General features: G+C 39.6%; 1 long non-coding RNA gene across 1 annotated transcript; it reads right to left on the reverse strand.

Annotated features, from left to right (window-relative positions):
• Positions 8,722–9,327, reverse strand: LOC107614199. Its single transcript, XR_001614307.2, has 3 exons — positions 9,198–9,327; positions 9,052–9,105; positions 8,722–8,974 (listed from the first exon to the last, which is right to left on the reverse strand). It is a non-coding gene; the product is annotated as an uncharacterized LOC107614199 (long non-coding RNA).

Genomic DNA, 14,871 nt, shown 5'->3' on the forward strand with positions numbered 1-14,871 from the left:
TCTATTTAATTTTAAGAGTTACAAGCATTGAGAGTTGATGCATAGCTTGCTGAAATCTGTTTCTTTTCAGCTTTGACCACCAATATTCAAAAATTCACAACTCCTAATCCTCAATTCTTAAAATTCTAAAGTTTTAAAGTAATAAAGCAACTTAATCATATTTTATAACAAAATTTGTTTCACTCCAAAACTCAACTCGTAGAAGTCGCAGCAAGACAAACAAGTTGCTGTCCTGTTTGACCTTTTCTGCTGCAGGACAGATTTAACAACCTAACTTTAAAAATTTGCCATAAATTGTATATTTAACAAAAAGATCCCAAATTTTCCAGTTTAGTTCCTTATATTCCCAAGTTTAGCCCAAACTTGGTCTCATACAATTCCGATCATTACATAATTAGTTACAGCATATGCAATACCACTACAACACAACTCTACATCCTTATTAACAAACACCAATCCTAATCCATCATAAATAAATATAAGAGCACACCATTAATAACTTCCACAACTCATAATTCCAATATATAAATCCACCAACAAATCTATTCCAACAACATTACAAGGCTAATCATTAAATACAACAAACAATTCAACTTATCCTATGGTTCCTCTAACCTAAGTTTTCACAATACCGTAAATATTAAACGTGCGAAACTTAAACCATACCTTGGCCGATCACTTAATTCACCCAAGGCAGCCTCTCAACACAAAATCACAGCCCCTCCAAGCTCAATCAAACAGCCCCAAAGCAAGCCTTGTCACCAACAAAGCTCCAAGTAATCCAAATTCAAGTCCAATGCATAAACACCCTCTTAAACTACACCTAATACACATATATATGTTCCAATTCAATTTTCTATTACCAAAAACAAGATTGAGCTAGGGTTAGGGTGTTCTTACCATACCCATATGCTCAATAGTTTGAGCCCACAAGTTCCGGAAGCTAACTTGAACCTAGAACATAGAAATTGGACAAGATTCACCATAGGTTTCCAAGTTTACCAAAGAAAGAGGGATAGGGATTCTGAACTTAATAGGAGGTTTACCAGTGAAATTGTTCAGATAGAAAGGTAGAGCTCAACGCGCTAAGCGCGTGGCCGCGAACGGTGCAACGATCGGAGCCCGGACGGAGGAGTTATGGTAGTGAGAAGGAAAGGTGAGGGCTAGGGTTCTTCTTCCCTCTCCCTTGCTGTTTGTGTCGTGACTTTAGTGAAATGGAGGGATAGGTTTGAGCCCCGGTTCAACCGGTTCGGCTCTTCCGGTCCGATTTTGGGCCAAATTTTTGAAATTGGTATCAAAATTCTCGTTTCGATGAGCTCTATCCTATTTTGATATTAGTTTTGCATTTTTAGCTTTCCTAATTAAAATTCAATTTATTAACTAATAATTTACCGATTTTAGCGGGTTTTACATCCTACCCACCTAATTAGGAATTTTGTTCTCAAAATTCAGACGGAGTTACCTGAAAAGAGGTGTGGGTAGTCCTTTCGCATCTCTGATTCAAGCTCCCAGGTGTGTTCTTCAATACCTGCCCGACTCCAAGCTACTTTCACCAAAGAAACTTCCTTTCCGCGGAGACGTTTGGTGCTGGTATCATCAATCCTAACCGGAGTTACTGGAAGCGTCAGGTCTTCTCTCACTTGGACTGATTCCGGCTCTAGGACATGACTAGGATCAAAAGTGTATTTACGAAGCTGCAACACGTGGAACATGTCATGCAGGTTCGAAAGATGTGGTGGTAACGCGATCCTATACGCCACTGGTCCAATCCTCTCTTAGGATTTCGAATGGCCCAATGTAACGGGGATTTAACTTCTTGGTTTTGATGGACCTCCCTATTCCAGTGGTCGGAGTAACCTTCAAGAAGACGTGTTCTCCTTCCTCGAATTCTAAGGGCTTCCGTCTTCGGTCAGCATAGCTCTTCTGACGGCTTTGAGCTTCAAGCATTTGACTCCGAATTCTCTTTATTTGCTCAGTGGTTTCACTTACCATTTCCGGTCCTATCAAGCTCTTTTCTCCTGCTTCGTACCAACATAATGGAGACTGGCATTTTCTTCCATACAAAGCCTCATATGGAGCCATTCCAATACTTGCATGATAGCTATTGTTATAAGCAAATTCTACCAGAGGCATATATCGATCCCAGCTCGTCGGTTGATCCAAAACACAAGCTCTTAACATGTCTTCCAAGGTTTGGATTGTTCTTTCTGATTGGCCATCCGTTTGGGGATGATAGGCAGTGCTTAGGCTCAATTGAGTGCCAAAAGCTCGCTGAAATGCACCCCAGAACCGTGATGTAAAGCGAGGTTCTCTATCCGATACACTGGTGGAAGGTACGCCATGTAACCTCACAATCTCCTTTATATATAAGTGCGCCAACTCCTCCATAGAACAACTTATCCGAATAGGCAGAAAATGAGCTGATTTGGTCAGTCGGTCTATAACCACCCAAATAGCATCACAACCGGTCCGAGTCCTTGGTAAGCCCAATACAAAATCCATAGCAATGCTCTCCCATTTCCACTGTGGAATCTCCAAAGGTTGAAGGGTTCCTGCTGGCTTTTGGTGTTCAATCTTAACTTTCTGACAAGTTAGGCATTTAGAAACATGTAACGCCACATCATTTTTCATTCCTGGCCACCAGAACATCGTCTTTAAGTCTTGGTACATCTTAGTGCTTCCAGGATGAATGGAGAACCCGCTCTTATGAGCTTCCTCCAATATGTTCTGTCGCAAATCCTCGACATCTGGCACAGTTATCCGGCCCTTGAACCTCCACAACCCATCTCTATCTTCTGACACTCTCCATTGCTTGCCTTTCTCAATCGTCGGCAAAATCTTATACAATTCTTGGTCGTTCTGATAAGCCTTTATCAATTCATCCTTGAAGTCGCTTGAGATCTGTAACTGGCTTAGGCATAAAGTCCCAAACTCCTCTCTGATTCCCAGTTTCAATCCTTAGAAGGCTCTCAACAACTCTTCCTCTCTTAGCATCATCCAAGCAGCACATAGGGATTTCCTACTCAAGGCATCCGCCACTACATTCGTCTTTCCCGGATGATAGTTTAGCTCGAAGTCATAATCCTTCAGGAGTTCCATCCACCTCCTCTGACGCATATTCAATTCTTTTTGCTCAAATAGGTACTTTAGACTCTTATGGCCAGAGAAGACTTGAAATTTCACTCCATAAAGATAATGCCTCCAAATCTTCAAGACAAAGACAATGGCCGCAAGTTCCAAATCATGAGTTGGATAGTTTCTTTCATGAGGTCTTAACTGATGTGAGGCATAAGCTACAACCTTATGATGCTGCATCAACACGCATCCTAAACCTTTCAGGGACGCATCACAGTACACCTCGAATGGTTCTCTTGGCTCAGGCAACACTAATACAGGGGTGGTAGTCAATCTCTGCTTTAAGGCAAGGAAACTCTCCTCGCACTCGGGAGTCCACACAAAAGGAACATCCTTCCTGGTCAACTTAGTCAAGGGTAAAGAGAGCTGTGAAAACCCTTTAATGAACCTCCGATAATAACCCGCCAAGCCTAAGAAACTCCTGATTTCCGTCACTGAAGTTGGCCGCTCCCAATTCATCACCGCCTCAACCTTAGCAGGATCCACTGCTATTCCTTGCTTACTCACCACATGACCAAGAAATTTCACCTCAGACTTCCAGAACTCACACTTGGATAGCTTGGCATACAACTTTCTATCCTTCAAAATTTGTAGCACTGTTTGCAAGTGTTCTGCATGCTCATCCTCGGTCTTAGAATAGATAAGAATGTCGTCAATAAACACAACAACAAACTTATCCAGATATGGATGGAAAATTTTGTTCATGTAATCCATGAATATCGCCGGTCCGAAGGACATCACGGTATATTCATAGTGGCCATAGCGCGTTCTGAAGGCAGTCTTTGGGATATCCTCATCTCTAACCCTTATCTGGTGGTATCCGGATCGTAGATCAATCTTGGAGAACACGCCGGCTCCCTGTAATTGGTCCATCAGGTCATCAATCCTTGGCAACGGATATTTATTCTTCACTGTAACCTTATTCAGCTGCCTATAGTCAACACATAAGCGCACGGTTCCATCTTTCTTCTTCACCAGTAATACTGGCACACCCCACGGAGATACACTTGGTCGGATAAAATTCTTACCCAACAAATCCTCTAGTTGAGACTTTAATTTGGCCATTTCCAGAGGTGACATCCTGTAAGGAGCACTCGAGATTGGTCCGGCCCCAAGTACTAAATCAATAGCAAACTCAACTTCCCATTTCGGTGGAAATTCATCAATATCATCAGGGAACACCTCCGGAAACTAACACACAACTGGGATTTGTTCCAAGTCTTGATCATCACCCGAAACACCTGCAGCTAGCAACAATATCCCCTGACATTCAGCCCCAGAACAGTTCACCATCATGGAATTCAAGTAGTAGTTATTCACTACAACCGGCCCTTCAGTGTCTTCAGGCATGAAATACACTGTTTTCGCCGAGCAATCTAATAGAACACGGTTCTTGGATAACCAGTTCAATCCCAGAATGAGATCAAGACCAGTCATCGGCAAACAAATTAAGTTATGCACGAAATCAAGCCCTTGTACTCGAAAAGGAACTTGGGGGCACCCTAACCTAGTCACCATAGCCTCATGGGGTAGCATTGTTTACCTTTAAATCATACCCCAGTACTACTATTTTCAGTCCTAGCTCATCAGCCTTCTCAAATGCAATAAAAGTATGTGAAGCTCCAGAATCAAACAAAGCATTCAAAGTTTTACCCACCATCTCACATTACCTCGGATCAATGCCTCTGACCCCTTGGCGCCTATAGAGGAAGTAGTGTATACCCTTCCTGGTTGCTGCACCCTGCCTGTCTCATATCTCTTCTTCTCTGGGCAACTACTAGCCAAGTGTCCCGGCTGCCCACAGGAGTAACAGACTCCAGTCCCAAACCTACATGGTCCTGAATGATACTTTCCACATCTGTGGCAACTCATATCTTGCTGTGGCTGCTTACCCTGTCTCCTTCCCTGATTAGCATTGGTATTAGGCCTCCTGGAGTTGCCTTGCCCCTGATTATTCTGAGGGACAAAGCTACCACGCTTGAACTGTCTGCCTCTGGGTGCAAAATTTCTCCCTGTGGTCCTCTGGAATGGCATTCTCAGACCCCCTTTTTCTGCTGCAGCCCTTCTAACACAATCCTCCACCACCCTGCTCCTATTTACCAACTCAGAAAACACCCGAATCTGCATAGGCGCCACAAAGCTCTGAATGTCACTCCTAAGGACTCCTTCATACTTTATGCATTTCCACTCAACAAAGTCCTCAGGAGCTCCTTGACAGATGCGTGAGAAGCGGCACAATTCTTCAAATTTACTGGTGTACTCAGTGATAGTCATCTGTCCTTGTTTAAGCTGAAACAGTTCAAGTTCTCTGGCATTTCTAACTAAAGTGGGGAAATATTTTTTATAGAATTCATCTCGGAACAACTCCCAAGAGATCACAATTCCTCAGGCTACAGAATGCGCCTCATGCCCTGCCACCAGTGCTGAGCTTCACCATGCAACTGGTAGGTCCCAAACTCAACCCACTGCTCATCCGGAACCTATTGAGCCTGTAATGCTCGCTCAATGGCCTGTATCCAATTATCAGCATCGGTCGGATTCGAGGTCCCTCTGAAAGTTGGAGGGTGAACCTTCAGGAAGGAATGCAGTGACATTGGACCATTCTCGTCATTGTTACCATTGTTTCCATTATTTATTTGGTTTTCCAGGGCTTCAGCTGTTGCTTGCATTGCTGCTGCCATATTGCCTAATGCAGCCATGAAGTCTATCGGATTAGGAGTGTTTCCTGATGCCTCAGGCATGGAATCGCCTATTTGGCCTCTACCTCGCCTGCGTCTGCGTCCGCGAGTAGACATCTGGTCCCTATACACACCAAACAAGTGATATCAAGTTGATCAGTCTCAATATCGCAAGTTCAGTGCTTTAAGTCCCAAATGCATGCTCATGAACGTTTATGCCACATATATCAGTTAGATATCCTAATAGCACATAAACACATACACAGAGAATGCACAAAAGCACAATCAGTCCGTCCTCAGGCTCTATAGGAATAAACTGCTCTGATACAATAATGTAACACCCTATTACACAGAGTTTTACGCTTAAGTCGTAGAACAGAGGTAATGTGGTGTTACGGACCTCTAGACAGCAAAATGAATACATGATAGAGAATAAGATAATATACTAGGAGCCTTGAAACAAAACGGGTAAGTAAAAATCGCAAAATAAAAAGCGCAACGCTCAAAGGAAAGGATTACTTGTGTGCTAAGAAACCTAAAAGGAACATGATAAAACAATAAACAAAAGGATAAAGAAAAGCCAAGGAACAGCATAACTAGCCCCTGACTCAACCTGCGAAGCTAAGGCTGGCCGGAGGATACATATATACATATAAACATACATAAGTGTCCCCAAAATATACAAAAATACCAAAGTAAACTCCTATCTCTCCCTCAACCTCTAAGAGGAGCAGCGTACATAAGTTACTTGGAGAGTAAGCTACACATATATATACATATATACAAATAGAAATCAAAATACATCCAAGGACTACTTCGCTTTCCAGGATTCAGACGCCTAGCGAGGAGCCTCTCAACCTGCATCTGAAAAATAACAATATAATATGGAATGAGAACCGGAGGTTCTCAGCATGGTAAAAGTGCCACGCGTATAATAAATAAGGTCCTGAGAATGCCATAGGCAATCTTAGAACTCCGTTATTCAGTTATCCAACTTAAGTACTAACCAGAAGCCATAAATAGAGGTATGTGTTCTAATTCTACCTAACTTACTCAAGTTCCAACTTAACCCAACACCAGACCATTTCCTCCGTTTCCTCCATCCTTCCATCATTCAGAATGCAACAGAAAAAAGCAACCAAACAAGTTCACGCACAAGTAGTGAGAAGATAGTACAAGTAGCAAGTATAACAGATAGCAGGTGATATTTATCAATTAGACATACCCAGGAATTGCATAGCAAACAATACAAACAAATGCAGATGATGCATGCCTTTCCTATGGCTGATGGGGCACATCTGTCGGTTATCCAGCCAACCCGACAAGTCCGAAAACCTTGGACTGTCCCTCGTCGCGCATCCCCAAGAGTCTATACATAGAGTTCACATTCATATTTCATAAAATCACTCAATGGGGGCTATCCATACCCGGAAATTTATACGTGCCTGGTCACCCTTACGACGTAGGGTCAACATAGTATTGAGATTCAACCTGGAACACATGGTGGCGAGCCACGGCTCTTACCCAGGGAACTCGTATCTCAGATAGCATTATTCATAAGCCATTTCATAGTCATAATTATTATTTAATCATTCATCAAGCCATGGCATATTAACTCCTTTTATTAACAACCTCCCTTTCACATTTTTCATCGTCATTCCCTTATAATTCATCTTGATTACCCTTTCCGGGTCCTGACCAAACTATTTATCAAACTCTTCACAACTTTCTTAATATCGAATAATCTTAAAATCAACCCAACTCTAACATTAAATCAATCACATCACACAAAGATTAAACTTTAACTTCTCGAACCCATGACTATCACTAAGACATCCTCGACACTCTATTTTCTTTTCTGTTTTTAATATAACAAATGAACTCAGAATTGTGCAAACTTTATGTCCAGGCATTCATCTTGAAATAAGCTTTCTAACAAACCAAAGATCATAATTTTCTGATTTCTTTAGCCTCAGAAATAAAGGAAAACCCGTGACTGCTCTGCAGTGCATAAAACCAGAAAAACAGCAGCAGCATGTAATATTCAAAATTCAATATAAAATCCAAGTTAAATCCAATGACTTTGAAAATTAATGTAGTTAAACTTTACTCATCCAGGTTTCTTTCTCAATTGGTTCTGAGTCAATACCTTTTTTAATGAAGAAGTTACATTACCTGGAAGTTAAGTAAAAATGAGTCAAAATCTGTTTTTGAAACCAACAAGCTTAGTACCTTTCAATTTGAATAACTTTTATTACAAAACTCCAATTAAGCTAAATTTTTATTTGGAAACTCCTAGCTCATCCAGAAACAAGTGTTTCTTGGTTGCAACCCAATTTTTATTTAATTCTAAGAGTTACAAGTATTGGAAGTTGATGCATAGCTTGCTGAAATTTGTTTCTTTTCAGCTTTGACCACCAATATTCAAAAATTCACAACTCCCAATCCTCAACTCTTAAAATTTTGAAGTTTTAGAGAAATAAATCAAGTTAATTAAATTTTATAACAAAATTGGTTTCACTCCAAAACTCAACTCGTAGAAGTCACAGCAAGACAAACAAGTTGCTGCCCTGTTTGACCTTTTCTGCTGCAGGACAGATTTAACAACCTAACTTTAAAAATTTGCCATAAATTGTATATTTAACAAAAAGATCCCAAATTTTTCAGTTTAGTTCCTTATATTCCCAAGTTTAGCTCAAACTTAGTCTCATACAATTCCGATCATTACATAATTAGTTACAGCATATGCAATACCAGCACAACACAACTCTACATCCTTATTAACAAACACCAATCCTAATCCATCATAAATAAATATAAGAGCACACCATTAATAACTTCCACAACTCATAATTCCAATATATAAATCCACCAACAAATCTATTCCAACAACATTACAAGCCTAATCATTAAATACAACAAACAATTCAACTTATCCTATGGTTCCTCTAACCTAAGTTTTCACAACACCGTAAATATTAAACGTGTGAAACTTAAACTATACCTTGACCGATCACTTAATTCACCCAAGGCAGCCTCTCAACACAAAATCACAGCCCCTCCAAGCTCAATCAAATAGCCCCAAAGCAAGCCTTGTCACCAACAAAGCTCCAAGTAATCCAAATTCAAGTCCAATGCATAAACACCCTCTTAAACTACACCTAATACACATATATATGTTCCAATTCAGTTTTTTATTACCAAAAACAAGATTGAGCTAGGGTTAGGGTGTTCTTACCATACCCATATGCTCAATAGCTTGAGCCCACAAGTTCCGGAAGCTAACTTGAACCTAGAACATAGAAATTGGACAAGATTCACCATAGGTTTCCAAGTTTACCAAAGAAAGAGGGATAGGGATTCTGAACTTAATAGGAGGCTTACCAGTGAAATTGTTCAGATAGAAAGGTAGAGCTCGACGCGCTGAGCGTGTGGCCGCGAACGGTGCGGCGATCGGAGCCCGGATGGAGGAGCTATGGTAGTGAGAAGGAAAGGTGAGGGCTAGGGTTCTTCTTCCCTCTCCCTTGCTGTTTGTATCGTGACTTTAGTCAAATGGAGAAGATGAAGCTGCTGCTTCATTTATGCTATGGGTCCGGTTGGACCCACGGGTCCGGTTTAGGTCCTGGTTCAACCGGTTCGGTCCTTCCGGTCCGATTTTGGGCCAAATTTTTGAAATTGGTATCAAAATTCTCGTTTCGACGAGCTCTATCCTATTTTGATATTAGTTTTACATTTTTAGCTTTCCTAATTAAAATTCAATTTATTAACTAATAATTTACCGATTTTAGCGGAGTTTACAAAAGGGGTACCTCACTGGTACTAGATACAAGACACAAACTTACCTAAAGAAATCTGAAATAACTCTAGGCTTTTCTCTCATGTGTATCACTCAGCCTCTTTCCACTCATTGGCTTTTACTTGAGCACTCTCAATATGCCTTTTCACTCAAGAAATTACACAAAGATACACATTGAAAAGTAAATTATAATCTGTAAAACATGAAGGAGATGCTTCTTTGCTATGTGATAAACTAGATTTGCTGGCCTTTGATTCAGTTCTTCATTCTGGCGGAATGCTCCTTTGACTAGGAAATACTATCCAGTTAGATGAACTTTTTCAAAGTCTTTTTCTCAGAACATACACCTCAAGAACACTGGTTATCTCTCCTTGATTCTGAATGATGAAAAATCTTCTTTTATCTCCTTGCATATTACTGGGTTGCTCACCCTAGGTCAACCCTTGAGCAGTGTACTTCACCAACCCACTATCTCACTTTTTCCGATTAATCCTTGGAATGGAAACTTTTGCTCTGACCTACTCTTGTTGACCGAAAGGCATAGGAAAGCAAACAGAAAAAGTCTTTTAATGGTAAACCCAGATCTTAGCCATTGAAATACAACTTGGTCCCCAAGTCACACTTATGACCGTAGATGCACAGCAGTAAAGAACAGACTTCATCTTTCCCATGTATCCCAATATGGAGTGGCAGAGAGTTGAAGATGAAGAGAAAAAAATGAGATGCATGTAGAAGGAAATGAAAATCACCTTTAGCTTCTGACTTCTTCTTGATACAGATTGATGTGGGTGATTAGACTTCAACCTTTTGCTTAACCTTCTCTTTCTTGCTTCTTTAGTGAATAGCTTAGTGAAGAAGCTCTCTCTCACTTCTATGATTTCTAACCAAGATGAAAAGTGAATGTTGCTTTTGGTAAAAGCAAATGAGAGGGATCATCTTTGAGTGATAGATACGGGCTTGGATCGGGTTTGATTTGCTTGGCCCGTCTGAATTTTTGCTTTGTTTTTCTTTGGGCTTCTATTTATTCGTAGCCCACAAGCCTTATTTTAATTTCATCCAATTTGGGCTGCAGCCGAATATTGAATTTTTGGCCTGCATCACTTCAACTAAAATAATCAAACTAATTAGTTAATTTGCCCAATAAATTAATGTTTGTCATCATTAATTTGTTAATTTCTTAACTCAACAATATCCTCCTTGATGACAAACATAATTAAACATTAATCAAAAGGAATTGAATTTTTGTAAAATTAGGAAACTTCCCTTTGAATGATGTTGCTTGCTTTTGTGTTGCTCCCCCTTTCTTTTTCAAGAGTAGCTCCCCCTGGATTCATGCTCTTTCTTTTTGTTCTTGTTTACATTATACTTATAGAGAGCACAAAAAAGGAGCTGTACATAAAGCAACTTGACTAAGGGATACTACATAACTAGCAACACAGATTCAGCCCAGTATTGAACATGTCATGTCAGCAACAAAGCATAGTAATAAGTTTAACCAAGGCATGATAAAACAACAAAGCTTGTTTGGGTAAGGTTAGATTAGCCTAATCACAGCCTTATCAAGCCTTCACAACAGCAAGTATCAGATTTATTTCACACCAAAAAAATTGACCACATCAGCTGCAATCACAATGCACAATGAAATTCAGTAGCGGCAGTTAATGTTCCTCCAAAAATTTCACTACTTATGCTATTACTCCTCCTTTTGTCATCAAGGGCGGACAATAAGTAAGATCAATAAAAAAATAGCACATTAAATCCTGCAAAAAGGTGTTAGAACACAATTCAAAATATCAAATAAATTAAAATAAGTGCAGCAGTAGTTAGGATATTACAGTCATCCAAGACAACAAAAAAAAAACTAGTTCAAGAGTAACAAAAGAAACAATTTTTATGAGACAAAAAGAGAGCAGACAATGGCAGTTTTCATGAGACAAATCTAGGTATCTAAACCATTTCCCTCTGAATCAGCTTCCTCATCAGCATCAGTGGCAGGATCTTCATCTTTTTGAAGGTTATCAATGAACATCATGAACACAGCCACTCTATCCCTTGATTTCTGGAGGAAATTCTCATGCTTGCTTGCTAGTTTCCTTTGTTCCTTACTCATGGCAATCAAGTGATTGGGAGACAAACTATTGGATTACATCTTTATCAAGATTCAGCAAAACAGATTTTTGGCCAGTGGAGATGGAAGTACCCTTGGTGGATGGAGGAGGAGATTCCTCAGGAATAAAGTCATCATCTTCATCATCTAAGACCACCCTCTCAGATCGAGTAGGTCCTTTTTGCTGTTTCACTGAACCACCCCTTTTTAGATATGAATGTCTATTTTCATAATCCTCATTGGACAAGTCAACACCAAAATGCTTAAAAACACAAGTTAGAAACATGCCATAAGGAAGGGCTTTGTCTTTCTCACTTCTAACAAAGTCAAACATGTATCTAACCATCAAATAGGCAAAAGAAATTTCTGTTTTAGTGAGCAGGGGATACAAAACAAGAGTGTCAGTATAAGAAACCCTTTGATTTGAACCACTTTGAGGAAGTATGATGTGGTTGACAATGCGGTGCAACTGAGCACGCTCATATCCTAGGGCTTTGTGAGTGGGTGTAATGCCATCAATCAAGGAAACATGTTCACAAATATGAGCCAAAGTATCATCAAAAGAAATACCAACTCCTTCATCCCACTTAACAGAAGTATAAGCACGAGGCCCAACATTAGTATACTTCAAAGAATCACTGATTGTTGAAATTCTGTGATCTCTGAGGTTACTCTCTCCACCCAAAATTTGGGTGATTTCTCCACCTCTAATTATAGATCTTAGAGTATGGATCATTATTTGGTTTTCTAGGAGCATTCCCCATGTAATTGACCTGTTCAGTAGAAGATTGAGTATAATCATAATTTTCACCTTGCATAGAGTTACCAGTCATGTCATAAGGGGCCTCTTGAGGTGCATTCTGAGTGTTGACAGCTGAAACCTGCATCCCACTCAATTGTTGAGTAATTAGATTCATCTGCTTAGACAAAATTTTGTTCTGAGCAAGAAGAGCATCAAAAGCTTCTACTTCCATAACACCTTTCTTCTGAGGGGTCACAGAGTTCACAGGATTTCTATTAGATGAGTATAAATATCAGTTGCTAGCAACCAACTCAATAAGCTCAGTAGTCTCCTCTGATGTCTTCTTCATGTGCAATGAACTACCTGCAGAATTATCCAAACACATCTTGGACATTTCACATAAGCCCTCATAAAAGATATCCAATTGAGTCTATTTAGAAAACATGTCCGGAGGATATTTCCTGGTCAGTAGCTTGAATCTCTCCCAGACTTCATAAAGGGTCTTACCATCCTTCTGTTTGAAGGTCTAAACCTCCACCCTCAGCTTAGTTAGCTTTTGTGGTGGGAAAAATTTAGTCAAAAATATAGTGACCACCTTATCCCAAGTATCCAGACTCTCCTTGGGTTGAGAATCCAACCACAGCTTTGCTCTATCCCTCACAGCAAATGGGAAGAGCATGAGTTTGTATACCTCATAAGTCACTCCATTGATCTTCGCAGTATCACAAATCTGCAGAAAATTAGAAATAAATTGATTTGGGTCTTCCTGAGGAAGTCCATGATACTGACAATTTTGTTGCACAAGAGTGACTAGCTGAGGCTTCAGTTCAAAATTATTTGCAGCTATAGGAGGCACCACAATGCTTTTTCTATAAATATCTGCATTAGGAGCTGGGTATGAGTGATGAATCTATATTTTACGATATATTTTGGTTTGATTTGAGTGGATTTCATCACATAAACCCACATTTATTCACCTAAATAACATGCTTTTGAGATTTCTTCCTAAATTGTGCTTGAAAGTGAAAACATGCTCTTTTGTGCTTAATTTGGTCAATTTTAATTCACTTTAATCCCATTTGGTGCCTTGATATATTTGTTAAGTGATTTCAGGTTTCCAAGGCAAGTATGGGTTGAAGAAGTGAAGGAAAGAGCATGCAAAAAGGGAGAAACCAAGAAGAAATGGAGTTTGGAAGTTTCAGCACGCGTGCGTGGGCACAAGTGCTCGTGCGTATACGTGGATGGACTTTGTCATAGGAAAAAAATAGAAAAAAATGAAATGAAAGAAAAAAATTTATAGTAATAAGATGGGACAAAAGTTATCCTAAAGAAAAAGAAAGAAAGAAAAAAAAATGATGATGACATGAATGAAAAATGATGAATAAGAAATGCGTATGTGTTTTGAATAGAAACTAAGGCATGAATGTGTGTGAAAAGAAGTAATAGGTGGCTAGAATGCATTTTTATGGGTTGATTAATATAGGTTGAGTTGGATATTTGAGCTAATCAAAGATTCAATCTTTTAGTCCACTTAGCCATATACTCATCCTACCTTTACCCCAACCCCATTACAACCTTATAAAGACCTCATGATACTTGCATTCATACATCACATATTTGTTGATTGTTAGATGAAAAGCAAATCCTTGAAAGCATGATTAGAGGAGACTTGAGTGAATTGACCCTAAACACCGAGCGTTGAGAGTGTATACACACCTAGTGAGGGTTCAATTACACAATTCTATGTCTCCACCTTTCTTATCATGCATTCTTGCAAGTTGCTTCTTTTTGATGGATGAATCAATTCTTTAGATTTTGATTGCATTGAATTGCTTAGCCCTACATGTCTATATACTTGCTTGGGAATTTGATTGTTTGTTTTCACCAATTCAATAGGATACTATAGTATATATAGGTATATATAGTATATACATACTTGCATGCATGTAGGTAGTTGCATTAATAATTACCCCTTCATTCATCTCCTTTGGTTGGTTTAGCATGAGGACATGTGATGAGCGGATAATTTATACGCTTTTTGACATTGTTTTTAGTAGGATCTAGTTACTTTTAGGGATGTTTTTAATAGATTTTGTGTTAAATACACATTTCTGGACTTTACTATGAGTTTGTGTGTTTTTCTGTGATTTCAGGTATTTTCTGGCTAAAATTGAGGGACTTGAGCAGAAATCAGATTCAGAGGTTGAAAAAGGACTGCTGATGCTGTTGGATTCTGACCTCCCTGCACTCAAAGTGGATTTTCTGGAGATGCAGAACTCGAAATGGCGCGCTTCCAATTGCGTTAGAAAGTAGACATCCAGGGCTTTCCAGCAATATATAATAGTCCATACTTTAGCCAAGAATTGACAACGTAAACTGGCGTTCAACGCCAGCCTTCTGCCCAAATCTGGCG

Source organism: Arachis ipaensis, chromosome B08 (genome assembly GCF_000816755.2).
Source record: "Arachis ipaensis cultivar K30076 chromosome B08, Araip1.1, whole genome shotgun sequence".
NCBI classification, from domain to species: Eukaryota; Viridiplantae; Streptophyta; class Magnoliopsida; order Fabales; family Fabaceae; genus Arachis; species Arachis ipaensis.